The 20,107-nt window shown below is 47.1% G+C and overlaps 1 long non-coding RNA gene across 1 annotated transcript in view; it reads left to right on the top strand.

Moving 5' to 3' along the window:
- The window catches only part of LOC137541617 (uncharacterized), a 72,496-nt gene extending 54,476 nt beyond the window's left edge, over window positions 1-18,020 (top strand). Inside the window, exon 3 of the long non-coding RNA XR_011025233.1 lies at window positions 17,537-18,020. This is a non-coding gene — a long non-coding RNA (uncharacterized lncRNA). The remainder of the gene's footprint in view (window positions 1-17,536) is intronic.
- The last annotated feature ends 2,087 nt before the right edge of the window (window positions 18,021-20,107 follow it).

The following is a 20,107-nucleotide window of genomic DNA, read 5'->3' as shown; positions in this document are numbered from 1 at the left end:
CGCCAGGCTTCCCAGGATGTAAGTCATGGAACTCTTTCCTTAACTCCTCTGCGTGCATGCGACATTCTGGCACCCGAGTCCTATCCTCCACATCATAACCTTTCCAGTGCACCAGATACTGCACGGAGTTCTGCACTAGCCGTGAGTCCAGAATCTTTTCAACCTCATACTCAGGTTGATCATCAATCAACACAGGGGGGGGGGGAGCAGAATCCACCTGTACTGCCGGCTTGAGCAATGACACGTGGAAAGATCTTACACCTCGCATACTGGTAGGAAGATCTACAGCATAAGTGACAGCATTAATCTTTTTGGTCACTGGAAAAGGCCCAACAAACCTAGGCCCCAATTTGGGTGACAGTTGTTTCAGTGCCAGGTGTCGCGTAGACACCCAGACCAAATCTCCTGGTGAAAAGTCCCATTCAGTAGACCGCCTTTTGTCCGCCTGTTTTTTCTGAGACTTGAATGCCTACTCCAAATTTGTTTTCACCATAGCCCAAATCTGTTTTAACGCCCCCTGCCAATCCTCTAATGCTGGGAAAGGACTAGATGTCACTGGCAAAGGAGCAAACTTAGGTGACCTTCCTGACACCACCTGAAATAGGGAAAACCCAGAGGAAGAACTTCTCAGATTGTTGTGCGCAAACTCTGCAAAAGGCAAAAACTTAACCCAGTCGGTTTGCGCATCAGCCACATAACATCTGAGAAACTGTTCCATGGATTGGTTGACTCTTTCTGTCTGGCCATTGGTCTGCGGGTGGTAGCCTGATGAAAACGAAAGATCCATGCCCATTAGATGACAAAATGCCCTCCAGAACTTAGAAACGAATTGGACTCCCCTATCTGACACCACATTCTCCGGAATGCCGCGCAGCCGGAAAATGTGCTGGATGAAGAGATTAGCCAGCTCCTGGGCTGAGGGGAGTCCTTTCAGAGGGACAAAATGGGCCATCTTGCTGAATCTGTCTACTACCACCCAAATGACAGACATGCCTTCTGACCTGGGGAGTTCACCCACAAAATCCATGGACAGATGAGTCCACGGTTCATTTGGCACCGGCAAAGGCTGCAAAGTTCCCACTGGTGCCTGATGGGAAGGTTTACTCCTAGCACACACAGCACACTCTCTCACAAACTCCTTACAGTCCGTGGCTAAAGATGGCCACCATGCACACCTGGCAAGGAGATCCTGTGTCCTGGTGGCCCCTGGATGACCAGCATTCTTATGAGAATGAAATAACTGTAAGAGCTGTAGGCGAAAAGGCAGGGGCACAAACAACACTCCCTCAGGCTTTCCTTCAGGAACATCCTGCTGATATGGGGCCAGTGTGGCAGCCCAATCCTTCCAGGTATCTGTGGCTGCCAAAACCACCTTCCAAGGCAGAATAGTCTCGGGTGCTGAGGGCTGTGCCGTCTCGGGCTCGAAACACCTGGACAAGGCATCAACCTTAACGTTTTTACTACCAGGAGTGTATGTAATTACAAAATTGAATCTGGAAAAGAACAGTGACCACCGGGCCTGTCGGGGACTGAGTCTCTTAGCGTTTTCTATGTACTCTAAATTTTTATGGTCCGTGTTTACCATAAAATAATGATAATGTGTTCTGCTCCCTCTAGCCAATGCCGCCATTCCTCAAAGGCTAACTTGATGGCCAGGAGTTCTCAGTTACCTATATCGTAGTTTCTCTCTGCTGGGGAAAACCTACGAGAGAAGTAGGCACATGGGTGAAGCTTACCCTGCAAACCAAACCGCTGAGACAGCACAGCCCCCACCCTCACCTCTGAGGCATCGACCTCCAGTATAAAAGGGAAGGTGACATCAACGTGTCTCAAAATTGGTGCAGAACAAAACAGTTTCTTCAGTGTGTCAAACGCCATAAGAGCCTCCTCGGACCAGTGGTAAGTATCAGCCCCCTTCTTGGTAAGACTGGTGAGGAGCGCGACCACTGTAGAGTACTCCTTTATAAATCTCCTGTAGTAATTTGCAAAAACCCAGGAATCTCTGGATGGCCTTCAAACCCAGAGGCTGCGGGCAGTCCAGCATTGCAGAGACCTTCCCAGGATCCATAGATAGGCCCGAGGTGGATATTAAATACCCCAAGAAAGCAACAGAGGTCACCTCAAAAATACACTTTTCCAGTTTGGCATACAATTGATTTTGTCTTAGTCTTCCCAGCACGAACTTGACATGTCTCCGATGCTCTGAAAGAGTAGCTGAAAAGATCAGTATATCATCGAGATATACCAAGGCAAATTTGCCCAAAATCGGTCTAAAGACCTCGTTAATCAGCTCTTGGAAGACGGCAGGAGCGTTGCACAACCCGAAGGGCATCACCAGATACTCGTAATGCCCATCGGGTGTATTAAAGAATGTCTTCAACTCATCACCGTCCCTGATACGTACAAGGTTGTATGCACCCCTTAAGTCCAATTTCGAGAAAATTTTAGCATTTGTGATCTGAGAAAATAAATCATCAATCATAGGCAGGGGGTAACGATTTTTTACTGTGATCTTGTTTACGCCCCGATAGTCAATGCAGGGACGTAGGCCCCCATCTTTTTTCTTGCCAAAAAAAGAACCCGGCCCCCGCAGGTGACCGAGAGGGGCGGATAAAACCCTTGGCTACATTTTCTTTGATGTATTCTTGCATTGCCAATTTCTCTGGCCCGGACAAGTTATATAGATGACCCCTAGGGGGCATACAACCAGATCTTAAGTCAACTGGACAATCAAAGGGACGGTGAGGAGGCAGTCTATCTGCTCAACAAAAGTTAGATGGCGCTGCCTGAATAAAGCTAAAAAGATCCTGATACTGCCCACCTGCTGCTTCCCAGATGAGGTGGGTATCCCCCTCCTCCCACCTTAAAAAACACTACTTTCAAATCCTAATTATGGGTGCGCAGGTGCTGAATAATATGGATGGAGAATTAATCGATAATAAATGGATCAATATTTTATTATAAAAGTCAAAATTACATGCATAATCCACATGCATTACCCTCAATCACACTGTATCCACACATGCATGGGAGTCATATGGTGTCCATTAAAAAATGTGTAAATTACATATATACTTAGAGACTCCGCAGGGTTTTTCTTTAAAAATACTAAAAGACTGAAAGAGTATCTCTAATCAATCCCACAGTTCCGTGGCTGTTATCAGCTTTCCCTGTATATGTTTATGTCCCAAACAAATTGTTGTCCACAAATATGCACTATATATACTGTTTGGTGGGTTTTGAAAAAAAAAGGTTGATGTCACCTGACACTGTGGTATTCCTGATGCTTAGTTCGTTTTGAACTCCCGACCTGGGTAGCGGCGAGCTACGCTTTGATCTCCGTGGCTCCACGTAGGTACTGGACGGTGTCACCGGCCGAGTTCTCCTATAGTCTCGTGGGAACTCGCCGGACTCTCCAGTCATACAACTCAGAGCGCTCCTGCGCGGTGACGTCACGTCTTTTCCCAGTGGTATGGAGCTGCGTATTGGTCCGCTCTATTTTGTGTTAAGCTCCGGGTTTTCACCTTGCTGTTTTGCGTTCCACGGCGCTTCCTGGATTGGATGCGTTCCACAGCGCTTCCTGGATTGCAAGAGTTGAAATAAACAGCAGATTTTTTAGCATCAACTTCAGATGTCAGTCAAACCTCCTAGTGCTCGGTACTTCAGCAGTCAATGGGGCGCCCCTACAGACTGACTTTGATTGACATGTTTCGACAATAACTATTGTCTTCCTCAGAATCAGTACTGACCAATACGCAGCTCCATACCACTGGGAAAAGACGTGACGTCACCGCGCAGGAGCGCTCTGAGTTGTATGACTGGAGAGTCCGGCGAGTTCCCACGAGACTATAGGAGAACTCGGCCGGTGACACCGTCCAGTACCTACGTGGAGCCACAGAGATCAAAGCGTAGCTCGCCGCTACCCAGGTCGGGAGTTCAAAACGAACTAAGCATCAGGAATACCACAGTGTCAGGTGACATCAACCTTTTTTTTTTCAAAACCCACCAAACAGTATATATAGTGCATATTTGTGGACAACAATTTGTTTGGGACATAAACATATACAGGGAAAGCTGATAACAGCCACGGAACTGTGGGATTGATTAGAGATACTCTTTCAGTCTTTTAGTATTTTTAAAGAAAAACCCTGCGGAGTCTCTAAGTATATATGTAATTTACACATTTTTTAATGGACACCATATGACTCCCATGCATGTGTGGATACAGTGTGATTGAGGGTAATGCATGTGGATTATGCATGTAATTTTGACTTTTATAATAAAATATTGATCCATTTATTATCGATTAATTCTCCATCCATATTATTCAGCACCTGTGCACCCATAATTAGGATTTGAAAGTAGTCTATCTGCTGCCTTAGGACAAAATACATCAGCAAATTCTTTATACTGCTCTGGCAATCCTTACACCTGAATTCTGGTGTTACCCATGGTTACCTTCGCCAAACAATGATGATGGCAGTGGGTAGACCAGTTTGTTAGCTGACCAGAGGCCCAATTAATCTGAGGGGCGTGAAGTCGTAACCACGGCAGGCCAAGGATAACCGTGGAAGTTGCCATCCGTAACACAAAAAACTGCAGACTCTCTCTATGTAAAACCCCTATGGTGACCCCCAACTCTGGAGTCTGAGACAGAGGGTATTTACTCTGCAGAGGAGAGTCATCCACCGCAGTAGCCAACACTTTATGATCTAATGGGAGAATAGGAATTCCCAATTTTCTGGCAAATTCGTAGTCGATAAAATTGGCCGCAGAGCCAGAGTCAAGAAAGGCCTCAGTAGAAACTGTCTGACCTTCCCATGAAATTATACATGGGAGAAGCAACCGATCATCATGAAGAGATAAATTCTGCACGCCTAGGGTATTACCTCTGACTACTCCTAGGCGGCAGTGTTTCCCGACTTCTTGGGACAGTTCTGCCCTTTATGACCCTCCTCTGCACAGTACAAACAGAGCTGCTCGGCTTTCCTGCGACTCTGCTCGACCCGAGACAATTTTGACCTACCAATCTGCATGGGTTCAGGAGGAGGTGACGTAGGTGGAGACGAGGCATAGGAAACATATATCACACTATTCCTGCCCCGAGTCTGCCTCTGATATCGTAAGCGACGATCCACTCTGACTGCTAGTGTAATGGCCTCATCAATGGACTTTGGTTCAGGATAGCCTAACATCAGACTAGAAACTGCATCTGATAATCCTGACAAGAAGCAGTCTAACAGTGCGAATGAGCCCCATCTAGCCGACACCGCCCACTTCCTGAACTCAGCTGCATAAATCTCTACCGAATCCTTGCCCTGCCGCAGAGTCTTGAGATTCCGCTCAGCGGTCGAAGCAATATCCGGATCATCGTAAATTATAGCCATAGCTTTAAAAATTCCTCCACCGAGGTCAGGGCCTTATCCCCTGGTTGCAGACCATATGCCCAGGTCTGAGAATCCCCAGTCAACAGAGTCTTAATAAAGATAATTCTCTGTGCGACAGTACCAGATGAATTAGGTCTTAACCCAAAGTATGATAACACTCGATCTTTAAAGTTTCGAAAGTCAGATCTGTGACCAGAAAACTTCTCGGGCACCGGCATGCGTAAATCGGTAACAAGAGGGGACCGCACTGCATTAACAGTCGTCTGAAGGGCTTGTATAGACCCAGACAAAGCATCGATCTGGGTCTGATGACTATCCAGCACGCTGATGCAATTCTCCACCGAGGTGGTGAATGCAAGCAGACGACTGTCAAGTGCGTCCATATTGTTTTGGTCTGCCGTTCTGTATCGATGGGTGTCAACACGCAGAGAGAATCTGATTACTGGTGATCTGCAGAATCACCCGCAATGCAGATATACACCAGATTATGGATGATCTGCAGTATCACCAATAATCCGGGAATGTCTAACCTCTGGACACCAGTATAATGTGAGTGTTTGGTGTAACAGTACAACTGTAAAGTATAGACCACCAGGGACCCCGGTGGCCTGAGTGACTTGAGGAATACTCCCCTGACTGTGGGGAATATTCCTGTAGCCTGAGGACTCCCTAGGAGAGGGACCCAGGCTGGGTTGCAGGAAGCCCTGCTGCTAATATGAACAGACTGGCCCTAATTAGGTGTGAGGGCCTATTATCTATGCCCTGGAACTGGGCTAAGACAAATACACATACAATACAATCCTAGCTCTGGGTGTGAGGTCCGTGATCACAACACCCTGGAACTAGCCTACCGAATTACCCTAGTTCTGGGGTGTGAGGTCCGTGATCACAACACCCCAGAACTAGTCTAGAGCATAACATAGAACTGACACAGTATCCTAGTCTTGGGTGTGAGGTCCGTAGTCACAACACCCCGGAACTGGTCTAAAGCATAACATAGAACTGACACAGTATGCTAGTCTTGGGTGTGAGGTCCGTAGACACAACACCCCGGAACTGGTGTAAAGCATAACATAGAACTGACACAGTATCCTAGTCTTGGGTGTGAGGTCCGTAGTCACAACTAGTGTTGGGCGAACAGTGTTCGCCACTGTTCGGGTTCTGCAGAACATCACCCTGTTCGGGTGATGTTCGAGTTCGGCCGAACACCTGATGGTGTTCGGCCAAACCGTTCGGCCGCACGGCCGAACTAAGAGCGCATGGCCGAACGTTCCCCGAACGTTCGGCTAGCGCTGTGATTGGCCGAACGGGTCACGTGGTTCGGACCCGAACGCGCTCTGATTGGCCGAACTGTCACGTGGTTCAGGTAAATAAATACCCGAACCACGTCATATTTCCGCCATTTGTCTGTGGGTTTAGCTTTGGGTAGGCAGGCAGGGTAGTTCGCACTCCAGCCACGCTAGCCAGGGTCCCCCCAGTCATTGTGTCGCTGCTGGGAATAGTAGTACACCGCTCGCTCAGCATTGTGTTTACTGCCACTGTGTACCTCGCTCAGCCACACTATATAGCATTCTGTTTACTGTTCTGTGTCTGCTGGGAATAGTAGTACACCGCTCGCTCAGCCACACTATATAGCATTCTGTTTACTGCCACTCTGTCTTCTGGGAATAGTGGTACACCGCTCACCCGCCACTGTATAGCATTGTGCTCTGTGTTGCTGCTGGGAATAGTGGTACACCGCTCACCCGCCACTGTATAGCATTGTGCTCTGTGTCGCTGCTGGGAATAGTGGTACACCGCTCACCCGCCACTGTATAGCATTGTGCTCTGTATCGCTGCTGGGAATAGTGGTACACCGCTCAGCCACACTATATAGCATTCTGTTTACTGTTCTGTGTCTGCTGGGAATAGTAGTACACCGCTCGCTCAGCCACACTATATAGCATTCTGTTTACTGCCACTCTGTGTACCTCGCTCAGCCACACTATATAGCATTCTGTTTACTGTTCTGTGTCTGCTGGGAATAGTAGTACACCGCTCGCTCAGCCACACTATATAGCATTCTGTTTACTGCCACTCTGTGTACCTCGCTCAGCCACACTATATAGCATTCTGTTTACTGTTCTGTGTCTGCTGGGAATAGTAGTACACCGCTCGCTCAGCCACACTATATAGCATTCTGTTTACTGCCACTCTGTGTACCTCGCTCAGCCACACTATATAGCATTCTGTTTACTGTTTTGTGCCTGCTGGGAATAGTAGTACACCGCTCGCTCAGCCACACTATATAGCATTCTGTTTATTGCCACTCTGTGTACCTCGCTCAGCCACACTATATAGCATTCTGTTTACTGTTCTGTGTCTGCTGGGAATAGTAGTACACCGCTCGCTCAGCCACACTATATAGCATTCTGTTTACTGTTCTGTGTCTGCTGGGAATAGTAGTACACCGCTCGCTCAGCCACACTATATAGCATTCTGTTTACTGTTCTGTGTCTGCTGGGAATAGTAGTACACCGCTCGCTCAGCCACACTATATAGCATTCTGTTTACTGCCACTCTGTGTACCTCGCTCAGCCACACTATATAGCATTCTGTTTACTGTTCTGTGTCTGCTGGGAATAGTAGTACACCGCTCGCTCAGCCACACTATATAGCATTCTGTTTACTGCCACTCTGTGTACACCGCTCAGACAGACTATATAGCATTGCGTACTCTGCCAGTCAGTGTGTATATTGCTGGGATCAGTAATACTCCACTCACCGCCAACCACTATATGAGCTCACCATGAGTTCCTCAGAGACCTCCGCTGTGAGCAGCACTCCCAACAACAGCAACAGCCAACGCCCCACGCAAGCTATAAACTCCACCCCAGCAGCCAGTGGTCAGCAGCAGCCCTCCCCGGAGGAGAACGTTGTGTCCATCGGTCCGTCGCCAGAGCGATTAATGAGGGCTGCCATTGAGGAGATGATGGGGCCTGATGTGGAGGAGGAGGTCTGGCTCAGGCCAGCATCCCAAGTTAATGTTGAGGACGATGAGGGGTCTGTGTCTGGGGATGTTGGGGTGGCAGAGGTGGTGGGTGGGTCAGACTCAGGAGAAGAGTTGTATGATGAGGATGATGATCGGGACCATCTGTATGTGCCTCAGAGTCCGACCCCGGAAAACATGTTGTATCGTGTGTTTAGGTACTAAAATCTGCGTTCCCACTTCCCAGTACTGCCCGCAGTGCCCGGGTCCACGGATCCATATAATTTTTTGGGCAGCACTATCAAACTGTGGTACTATGAGTGAGTTGCCATGGTCCTTCTGTGCTGCCTGTCACACTCACCGTCTGTCTGCAGATGGATTGTTCAACACAGCTACGCCATCTGACATGTAGTCCTGGACCTTGACCATCTTCTCCAGGCGATTGGTGTTGGAGGACGTGGAACTGCCCGATTGCTGTTCTGTGGGCTGCTGCATGGGTGTCAGAAAATGTTCCCACTCCAAGGACACTGCCAATACCATTCCCTTTTCGGCACTAGCAGCAGCTTGTGTTCTTTGCTGCCCTCCTGGTCCTCCTGGGTTTGCTGAAGTCAGTCTGTCGGCGTACAACTGGCTAGAGAAGGAGGAGGATGTCAATCTCCTCTCTAAAGTCTCCATCCTCAAGGGCCTGCTGGAATTGTTCCATTTTTGACCTGTCTGACACTTTCTTCAATCAGTTTTTTAACATTGTGTTTGTATAAACTGGGTATAAACCCAGTAATTGGTGTTGTCCAGATTCCAGAATAATGAATAATAATGAATAGTGAATAATGCGCGGGCCGCGTTCAATGCAGTCTAGCATGAATTGAGCCATGTGTGCCAGAGAGTCCTGCCAGACTCCTCTGTCTTCATGTTCTTGTGAGCGTTGTGATTGTTGTGATGCACCATATTCGTCACCAGCATCACTTTCTTCCTCTTCTGCTGTCCATTCCCGCTAAATTGTGGAAGTCCAACGTGCACCGCTCTGTCCCTCGGCAGTGGGGGCATCCAATTCCTGCTCCAACTCCAGCTGTTCCTCGTCCTGTTCTTTGTCATAGCTGGGACCAGCGTTTCCTGAGGCAGGTTGCCTGATGTTGGTATCATCACGCTGATCGTTTTCATCTTCAGAATCCCCCACTTGCATCATGCCAGCGGTTTCCATCTTCAACATTGATTTCTTCAGTAAACACAGCAGTGGTATTGTAATGCTGACTGTAGAGTTGTCACTGCTCAGTCACGCAACGTGGATTGCTCAAAATTTTGGAGGACTTGGCAGAGATCTAACATGGTGGCCCAATCAGATCCACAGAAGCTTGGTAGCTAGCTGCTGGAATGCGCCTCGGCACTGCGCAAAAGCGTGCTAGCATGTGCAGCGTAGAATTCCAGCGCGTAGGGAGGGACATCACCCAGCGAGCGATGAAGCATCTCCTGCATCTCTTGGTGAGTCCTTCAGAAGCGGTACTGGACTTTTAACAATTTTTTTTTTTTTCCTTCAACAGAAGATCTGCCACGTTGGAGTGAGGAGGACGCTGCCGACCCCGACACCAAGCTGAACCCCGGCGAACTCCAAGCAGAGGATCTTCAGGAACCCTCAAGGCTTTGAGCAAGCTGAGGAGGATCAGCAGTCCCGACGAGACCTCTCCTCATATGCGACTGAGTGCAGTGGAGCTCCCCAGAACAACCTCTCAGTTGTCACTTTGTCACTGGTCACTTTGTCATTTTGTCACTTGTCATTTTGTCACTTTGTCACTTTGTCACTTGTCACTTTGTCACTTGTCACTTTGTCATTTTGTCACTTTGTCACTGGTCACTTTGTCACTTGGTCACTTGTCCAGATGATCTCGGTACACCTCCTGCGATTCAAATTCCTGCACACATTGCTCTGGGATTTGGGTGTGATGAATGATGCATCTAACTGGCCACCGGAGGCAATTAAGGCCTTCAAAACATTGAAAGCAGCTTTCTGTTCCGCCCCCATTTTGCGTCATGTTGAGTTGTTGACGTCATGTTCATCCTCGGCCTCGCCTTGCATTTCAGTGCGAGGTGCATTTTCCACAGAAAAAGGTTGTGAATCCGGGCACAACATTTGTGGCTGTTCCATTGACCTTTCACAGGTAGAAGATTGTGGGGGTGGGAATAGCTCCTCCGAATAGCCCATTGTGTCCTGAAAACTACTCATTGCATTGCTTTGCGCACACATTTTTTTGTCCTCATGCAAGGCCTGAGTTGCACCTGAAAGCGTGGCCTTCTCCTCCTGCGCCTCCTCCTGTTCCATCACGTCTGCTGCTGCTGCTGGGTTAGCGTTGACGCCCGGTCCCCGTTTATTGAACCTCTTATCTTTATTACATTTATGACTGCATGGCGTTAAAAAGCATGCTATCCGCACGCTTCTTGTCCTCATGCAAGGCCTGGGTTGTTGTGTCTCAAAAAGCATGGCCTTCTCCTCCTGCGCCTGCTCCTGTTCCATCACATGTGCTGCTGCTGCTGGGTTAGCGTTACCGGTCCCTTTTCCTGGAACCTCTTCTCTGTATTACATTTATGACTGCATGGCGACAAAAAGCATGTTACCTGTGCAAAGAAACATGACATTTTCCACATTTAAAAGACAGTTTTTCCTTTGAAACTTTACAATCAATTTTCTCAAAAACTATAAGCTCTTTTTCAAATATTTTTTTTCCTCTTGTACCCACTCCCAAGGTGCACATACCCTGCTAATTTGGGGTATGTAGCATGTAAGGAAGCTTTACAAAGCACGAAAGTTCGGGTCCCCATTGACTTCCATTATGTTCGGAGTTCGGCGCGAACACCCGAACATCGCGGCGATGTTCGGCGAACGTTCGCGAACCCGAACATCTAGGTGTTCGCCCAACACTAGTCACAACACCCTGGAACTGGTCTAAAGCATAACATAGAACTGACACAGTGTCCTAGTCTTGGGTGTGAGGTCCATAGTCACAACACCCTGGAACTGGTCTAAAGCACAACATAGCCACAAGAGTAATCTAGCTCAGTGTGAATCCCCAGGTCCACCTGGCTCTTAACACACTGTAGGATCTGACTGTGGTCTGTGTGCCAACACATAAGCATTCGCAACGGCAGACAACGTGAGACTGAAGGACAAGCAGCTACATAGTGCAGCGCAGATCAGCGCCGCCCAGTCCCCTTCAGCCAACCGCCATTCGTTCTGGGATCAGTTGACCAGTAGAGTCAGCTGACCCCTTTCTGCTTCCCATAAAGCTTCTGCCTCTCGGCGTGCGCATTCCTCAGCCTATGTGCACAGGAAGGCTGAACCACATCAGACACATGTCGCCGCGCAGAAACCGCCAGGCTGAACGCGGAACCAGCCGCCGCGCCGTCAGAGCACACGGCGGCTTTTCCGCAATCCTTCACACCTTCATGGAAGAATTAACAGCAGAGACTATTTAGGAATTTTGGGTGACCAAGTTCATCCTATGGTTCAAGAACGGTTTCCGGAGGGGAATGTCATCTTTCAAGATGATAATGCCCCAATCCATACAGCTAGAATAGTTAAAGAATGGCACGGGGAACATTCTAATGAAGTTGAGCATCTCATCTGGCCACCACAATCCCCAGACCTTAACATTAATGAGCATTTACAGACGTTTTTAGAGATTTTAGTTACATAGTTGTTTAGGTTGAAAAAAGACATACGTCCAACGAGTTCAACCAGAGAACAAAGTACAACACCAGCCTGCTCCCTCACATATTTATCCAGAGGAAGGCGAAAAACCCTTACAAGGCATGGTCCAATTAGCCCCAAAAGGTAAAAAAATTCCTTCCTGACTCCAAATGGCAATCAGATAATATCCCTGGATCAACATCACTGGGCATTACCTAGTAATTGTAGCCATGGATGTCTTTCAACGAAAGGAAAGCATCTAAGTCCCCTTTAAATGCAGATATAGAATTTGCCATAACTACTTTCTGTGGCAATGCATTCCACATCTTAATCACTCTTACTGTAAGGAACCCTTATCTAAATAAATGGCTTAAATGTTTTTCCTCCATGCGCAGATCATGTCCGCTAGTCCTTTGACAAGGCCTAGGGACAAAAAGCTCATCCACCAATCTTTTATATTGCACTCTGATGTATTTATACATGTTAATTAGATCCCCTCTAAGGCGTCTTTTCTCTAGACTAAATAAACCCAGTTTATCTAACCTTTCTTGGTAAGTGAGACCTTCCGTCCCTCATATCAATTTTGTTTCTCATCTCTGCACCTGCTCTAAAACTGCAATATCTTTCCTGTAATGTGGTGCCCAGAACTGAATTCCATATTCCAGATGTGGCCTTACTAGAGAGTTAAATAGGGGCAATATTATGCTAGCATCTCAAGTTTATATTTCCCTTTTAATGCATCCCAAAATTTTATTAGCTTTAGCTGCAGCGGCTTGGCATTGAATACGATTATTTAACTTCCTTGCCTTCCTCTGGATCAACAGGGACATGTGAGGGAGTAGGCTGATGTTGTACTTTGTTCTCTGGTTGAACTCGATGGACGTATGTCTTTTTTCAACCAAAATAACTATGTAACTTGCTGTCGATGAGTACTCCTAAGTCCTTCTCCAAGTTTGATGTCCCCAACTGTATCCCATTTATTTTATATGCTGCTAGGCCATTGGTATGACCAAAATGCATGACTTTACATTTTTCAACATTGAATTTCATCTGCCATTTATGTGTCCATATAGCCATCCTTTCCAGATCCTGTTGCAATATGTCACTATATTCCTGAGAGTTGATGATCTACTGCATCTACTAGGTCATTAATAAATAAATTGAAGAGCACTGGACCCAGTACAGATCCCTGTGGGACCCCACTGCTAACAGTCTCCCATTTTGAGTATGATCCATTGACCACAACTCTTTGTTTTCTGTCCATTAGCCAGTTCCCTATCCATGCACACAGACTCTTCCCCAGTCCTTGCATCCTCAACTTTTGCACCAGTGGGGAACAGGTTCGAAGGCCTTAGCAAAGTCCAAGTATATCACAACTACAGCATTCCCAATATCCACATTAGCGTTCACTACCTCATAAAAGCTGAGCATGTTAGTCAAACAGGACCTGTCTTTAGTAAACCCATGCTGATGCTCAGAAATAAGATTATTTTCTACTATGAAGTCCTGCATAGTATCTCTTAGTAACCCTTCAAATAGTTTACATACAACTTATATACGCTTACAGGTCTATAATTTCCTGGATCTGATTGTTTGCCCTTCTTAAATAATGGGAAAATGTGGGCTGTACGCCAATCCACTGGGACTCTGCCAGTTGAAAGAGACTCACAAAAAAGATAAGATAAAGGGGTTTATCTCTAACTGAACTTAATTCCCTTAGGACCCGAGGATTTATGCCATCCGGGCCAGGTGCCTTGTCTATTTTTTATTTATTTAGTCTTGCCTTCACTTCTTCCTGAGTTAAGTATTTTAATATTACAAGTGAAAGATTGAGACTCTTCTGCATCTGTAATTTGCAACAGTGATGTTTCCCTTGTGAACAGGGGTGCTTCTACCAAAAGGCAGTACAAGCAACTGCTTGAGGTGCTGTGTGGGGAAAAGGCGCCCCTCCCCCACCGCTACTACCATTATGCTGACCGGCTGCCATGTATTTTGTTTATAGCCTAGCAGTCCAAGCCTACAGCAGCACTCGCACGCTCCTACCACATGTGAGGAAGTACTTCAGCCTGGATACACACTATGCCCTCCATCCCCGGCAACATGGTGTGCAGAGTGCATTGCTCAAGACTACCTATGTCCCCTGGCTTGTGGAGTTGAGCGTGCAAGCAATTTATTTGCAGTGCAATGATCGGGGATGCTTCCTGTGCAGCAATGGCTGTATCTCAAATCTATGACACCATCTAGTTGCTTCTTGAGACACTGCTGCATCATCCTTGGGGCACCTTTAGCTATGGGGAGGGGGCTGACTTGTACCGGGGGCACATCTGGCTATTCTGGAGGGGGCTATACTGGAAAAGGGGCATGTATGCGAGTCAATCATTTTTTTCCTGGTTTCCTTTGCATGTCGCTCGCCTGTTCTCCTTTCTGCCCCCCACATTATGCCTAAATGTCCCCCAGATCCCTCTTCCGGGTCGCCAGAGTCGGGCTTTACTGAGCAGGTGCTGGACGGGCTGTACGCGTCCTACAGTGATGTCACTACGTCATGTGAATTAAGTCATATGCATGTGCAGAGCTCTCCCAGCCACAGGCGTGCGCTGTAGGATGCGCACAGCCTGGCCAGCATCTGAGCAGTAAAGCCTGACTCCGGCAACCTGGAAGAGGGTCCCGGGGGGCATTTAGGCATAATGCGGGGGGCAGAAAAGAGAATGGGGGGAGCGACAGGCATCAGGACAGGTAAGACTATATGCCTGCTCCCTCCGTTTCTATTACTATTTTCACATCTGGTACCCTTTAAGTTTAAAGATTGCCAATAAAGTGTGTCATATGTAATTAAAATAAGAACAATATGCAGCTGGGGGCCTCAGATCTCTTTAAAGTGATTTAAAACCCTGACATAATATTCAATAAAAACATGTTTTCCTACTTTTTATATGCCATACGGTTATCATATTTGCATATGTGCATAAGTATTATTATTCATTTATTAGTTATAGGTTTCCAAAAGTACAGTTTTTTGCTTTGTGAGCTGACTTTGCATTGTATTAATAACTGTTTTTTTTCATTATGTATTAAAGGCAGACATGCTTTGAGTCTCTGTGTTGAGCTGCTTCTCCGCAGTCAGAGAATGTGTCACATTCCTCACTTGATACATTTAAGTAAACACAAGATAACATAATCTAAATCTTCGGATGTGTCCACATTTCACTGCACTGAACTTTCAAGCTCTGTGTGTAACCCTTCGAATAAAAAAAATATGCTGATTTCATATAATATGCTGTAAACAATGTTTTAGAGCAAATATGAAATGCTGGGTTATATTCTGCTTTAAGGGAGTAAAGAGTCATAATTAGTTACATGAATAATCTGGGGACAATTTAGAGTTAACCCCATATCTTCATCATAAGTACACTTAATACTATAAGACAACAGAACTAAAGTGCAAAACAGTAACAGTTTCTGAATAGAAAATCTTGCTATTGGTCACCCAGTATTAGCTGATAGTAGCTCCTCCCCTCTGCGGTGCACACTCCACCAGCCTGGAGTTTATTTTCGTGAAGCAAGGTGTTTACGAGTGAAGCTATTTACACTGCCAGTGTTTCAGCACTGTCTCTAGAACTGGTATGTTGACACTCGGTGCTGCCAAGAAATGTCCCCACCTTATAAATACCACATTATGTAAGCTGATCTCTGAAGCTGGTAAACATTAGTATTTTGGCATGTGTGCAAGCGAGCGCAGGCTGCTTTACTGATGAAGGTAGGAGATAAGATAAGCCAATACTTGTGTCAGTGATGTGACGTCCTACAGAATGGGGCTGCTGTCAACCAAGTTCGTGAAGTGCAGATGTCATAACCCTAAGATGAAGTTGACGTAAAAGTCACAGATACGGCAGGTACAAGGCTTTGGATGGGGCCCTCCCACCCCCCTCGCTTTCTGCACAGGAAAACTGAGGACCTGTAACGATTGGTGTCAGCACACAGAGAGAATCTGATTATTGATGATCTGCAGAATCATCAACAATACAGATGTATACCTGATTATGGATGATCTGCAGAATCACCAATAATACAAGTATGACTAACCTCTGGACACCTAATGAAGTATAAGTGTTAAGTGTAACTGTAAGCTATCTCCCGTGAGGCGGGAGATACAGGCAGCTCGGCCAGGAACCACCTGAGGGGCAGGTGGCCCTGGACTGTGCAGGGACTATCTCCTAGAGAGAGGAGATAGTGATAATCTGGCAGCCAGTGATTCCTTGGTAAACTGGAAATCAGACTGTACTGCAGCCAAGGGACTCCAATGGGATAGAGGCCACTGGCTGTGTTGCAGGAAGGACTCTCGGATGAGCAAGAGGTCCTTGCAGCTAACTGACACTTGGTGGAATAGTGTCACGGGTAGTACAGACAGACTGAACGCTCAAGGGATGAGTGACAGCCAGAAGGGTCGGCCAGGCCAGGTCGGCAAAACACGAGCAAATGGTCATAACAGATATAAATCACAATCCTAGTCTGGGGTGTGAGGACCTTGGTCTAGACACCCAGGAATTAGTCTAAAGAATAACACAGTATCCTATGCTTGGGTGTGAGGTCCTTGGTCTCAACACCCTGGAACTGCTGGAACTGGTCTAGAGTATAACACAGTAATGACACAGTAATCCTAAGCTTGGGTGTGAGGTCCTTGGTCACAACACCCTGGAACTGGTCTAAAGTATAACACAGTAATGACACAGTAATCCTAAACTTGGGTGTGAGGTCCTTGGTCACAACACCCTGGAACTGGTCTAAAGTATAACACAGCATATAACAATAGCGTAATCTGGCTAAGTGTGAATTCCCAGGTCCACCTGGTTCTAACACACTGTAGGATCTGACTAAGGTCTGAGTGGTCACACGTAAGTATTCGCAACGGCAGACAAGCAGCAACTGACAAGCAAGATCTATATATACTTGCAGTGTTGTGCAGCTCCGCCCGAGCCACTCAGCCAATCCAGAGTCCAGCTGGGATCAGCTGATCGGCCTGATCAACTGATTCCCCTTCTGCTGATATAACTGTCCTGTCGCCTGGCGCGCGGCGTAGCTCTCCATCTGTGTGAACTAGAAGGTCCAGCCAAGCCAGACGTGTGTCGCTGCGCGGAAACCGCCGGTTTGACCGCGGAGATAGCCGCCCTGTCACTAGACCATGCGGCGGCATCTCCGCTGTTCATTACAGGACCAATGTGTTTTCCCCATGCTGATAAAAACACTTAGACTTAAAGGAAACGTCAGGCAATCTATGCTACCCCTAGATCTACTTACCCGGGGCTTCCTCCAGCCCCTTGCAGCCGACAAGTCCCTTGTCGAAGCTCTGCTCCCACTACATACATACACACACAGCCGTATTATCTTACTACATGAGAGCACATGCTATATGGAGGAACAACAATGGCATGCTGAACATAAGAAGATATAGTATTTACTGTAACTTTGGCAAAACATTCAAAATGTCACTGATTGATACTGTTATTACAGGATCTTGGACTCCATGTGAGACAACAAGCTCTCAAAAAGGCAGCAACAGTCAGACATCAATCTCTACTCCACTGTGTTGTAAATGTAATCAGAGCCATAAGGTCATTAGCCTGTGTGTGATAAGAATCTAGGAATCCTTTCGGAGTGATTGCTGAAAAGGGAAAGTCTTCAACTTTTTTTCAAAACGTGACTACTTTGTAAGGTTGTACATGAAGTCATCAGAACTTTGCAGCAGTTAGAGACAGATGTTTTTTTATGAACCCTAAGGAGCAGGGACAGTGTATGAGTCCTTATCTGTGTCATATGCAGTCAATATAACAATGGTGCGAGAGCAGAATACGTTTTTTCTCTCCATGTCCTTAGCTGTCAGACACTCAAACTGTTCCCCCCACGGGCCCCCTGTGGCTTCTGGGCCCCCTGCGGAGGCATCCCTTGCATGGTCTATTGTTACGACCCTGAATTTGAAATAAAGGTGTATTTTTTCTGTTTTGAGTTTTTCTCAGGGGACAGGACAGGCTGTGGAGTATCTGGTTTTTTTTATAATTCCAACAGAGGGGCAGAACACTGGGCATGTCTAGTGCACCACATGTGCCATGCCATAAACAAGCCAGCCAGTCTCACCAAGTCCAGTAGAGAGGCCCATGGAGACAACAAGTAACATGGTCCTACAGTGCCCATGTGCCACCACAAGCTGATCTGCCCCATTTGTCTGCAGAGTGCAGATGCCTGGGGTATGTGCATCACTCATGTCCAAGGCATGCAATTGTTTTTGCCAGCTGAATGTGTTAGGAATTAACTGGTAAGCTTCACAACAGCAAGAAATACAACAAACTATAAAACACAGATCAGCAGAATGCACAATAACAGCATCAAACATAAAAGTGTACCTGATGTGTTAACCTCCCTGGCGGTAAGCCCGTGCTGAGCACGGGCTATGCCGCCGGGAGGCACCGCTCAGGCCCCGCTGGGCCGATTTGCATAATTTTTTTTTGCTACACGCAGCTAGCACTTTGCCAGCTGCGTGTAGCATCTGATCGCCGCCGCTACCCGCCGATCCGCCGCAATTCCTCTCGCCGCGGCCGCCCCCCCCCAGACCCCGTGCGCTGCCTGGCCAATCAGTGCCAGGCAGCGCTATGGGGCAGATCGGAGTCCCCTCTGACGTCACGACGTCGGTGACGTCATCCCGCCCGTCGCCATTTGAACGGGATCTCCTGATCTCCGATCGCCGGAGGCGATCGGAGGGGCTGGGGGGATGCCGCTGAGCAGCGGCTATCATGTAGCGAGACTTTGTCTCGCTACATGAAAAAAAAAAAAAATTAAAAAAAAAGATTTGCTGCCCCCTGGCGGATTTTTTGCAAACCGCCAGGGGGGTTAATATAGTGACTCTACACAACCCTCTAAGATGGAGTGATGGCTGGATGAAAGAAGTAGCCTGGAGCTGTCTGATTAGTCTCTCAAACACCAACGTTAAGTATATATTAACAATTTTTCACCTCTGGTTTACTTTAACAAACTAACATTATACAGTATAGCATATTGACAGAATGAATTAAAGGACAACTGTAACGAGAGGGATATAGAGGCAGCCATATTTATTGACTTTTTAAAAAAAAATACCAGTTGCCTGGCAGCCCTGCTGATTCTCTGTCTCTAATACTTGTAGCCATAGACCCTGAACAATCATATGCAGATCAGGTGTTTCTGATAATTGTAACGATTGGTGTCAGCACACAGAAAGAATCCGATTATTGATGATCTGCAGAATCACCAATAATACAAGTATGACTAACCTCTGGACACCTGATAAATTGTAAGTGTTTTGGTGCAACAGTAGGCTGTCTTCCGTGGGGCGGGAGACGCAGATAACAATGAGCATGGACCACCTGAGGAGCAGGAGGCCCCTGGCTGTGTGTGAACTATCTCCTAGGAAAGGGGATAGAGATAACCTTCGAGCCAGTGATTCCCTGCAATACTGGGAATCAGACTATACTGCAGCCAAAGGAATCCTAAGGGATAGAGCCCCTGACTGGACTGCCGAGAGGCCTCTCTGAGGAACAGGAGGTCTCTGCAGCTACCTGACACTTGGCGGGGTAGTGTCACAGGTAGTACAGACAGACTGAACACTCAAGGTATGAGTGACAGCCAGAAGGGTCGGCCAGGCCAGGTTGGCAACACACAAACAGATAAGGTACAGAGACAGAAGGCTGATTCGGTAACCAGGTACAGGCAGAGTTTGCAACAGGTAGGCAGATATGCATAGGTACCGAATCAGAAAGCAGGAGAGAGGTCGAGAGAGCAATTGGTCATAACAGATAAAGCAGAGGCCTAGTCTAGAGTGTGAGGTCCGTGGTCTCAACACCCAGGAACTAGTCTAAAGTATAACACAGCAATGACACAGTATTCCTAAGCTTGGGTGTGAGGTCCTTGGTCACAACACCCTGGAACTGGTCTAAAGTATAACACAGCAATGACACAGTATTCCTAAGCTTGGGTGTGAGGTCCTTGGTCACAACACCCTGGAACTGGTCTAAAGTATAACACAGTAATGACACAAGCGTAATCTGGCTAAGT

The sequence above is a fragment of the Hyperolius riggenbachi genome, chromosome 12 (genome assembly GCF_040937935.1).
Source record: "Hyperolius riggenbachi isolate aHypRig1 chromosome 12, aHypRig1.pri, whole genome shotgun sequence".
NCBI classification, from domain to species: domain Eukaryota; kingdom Metazoa; phylum Chordata; class Amphibia; order Anura; family Hyperoliidae; genus Hyperolius; species Hyperolius riggenbachi.
This window is presented reverse-complemented; position numbering and strand designations above follow the sequence as displayed.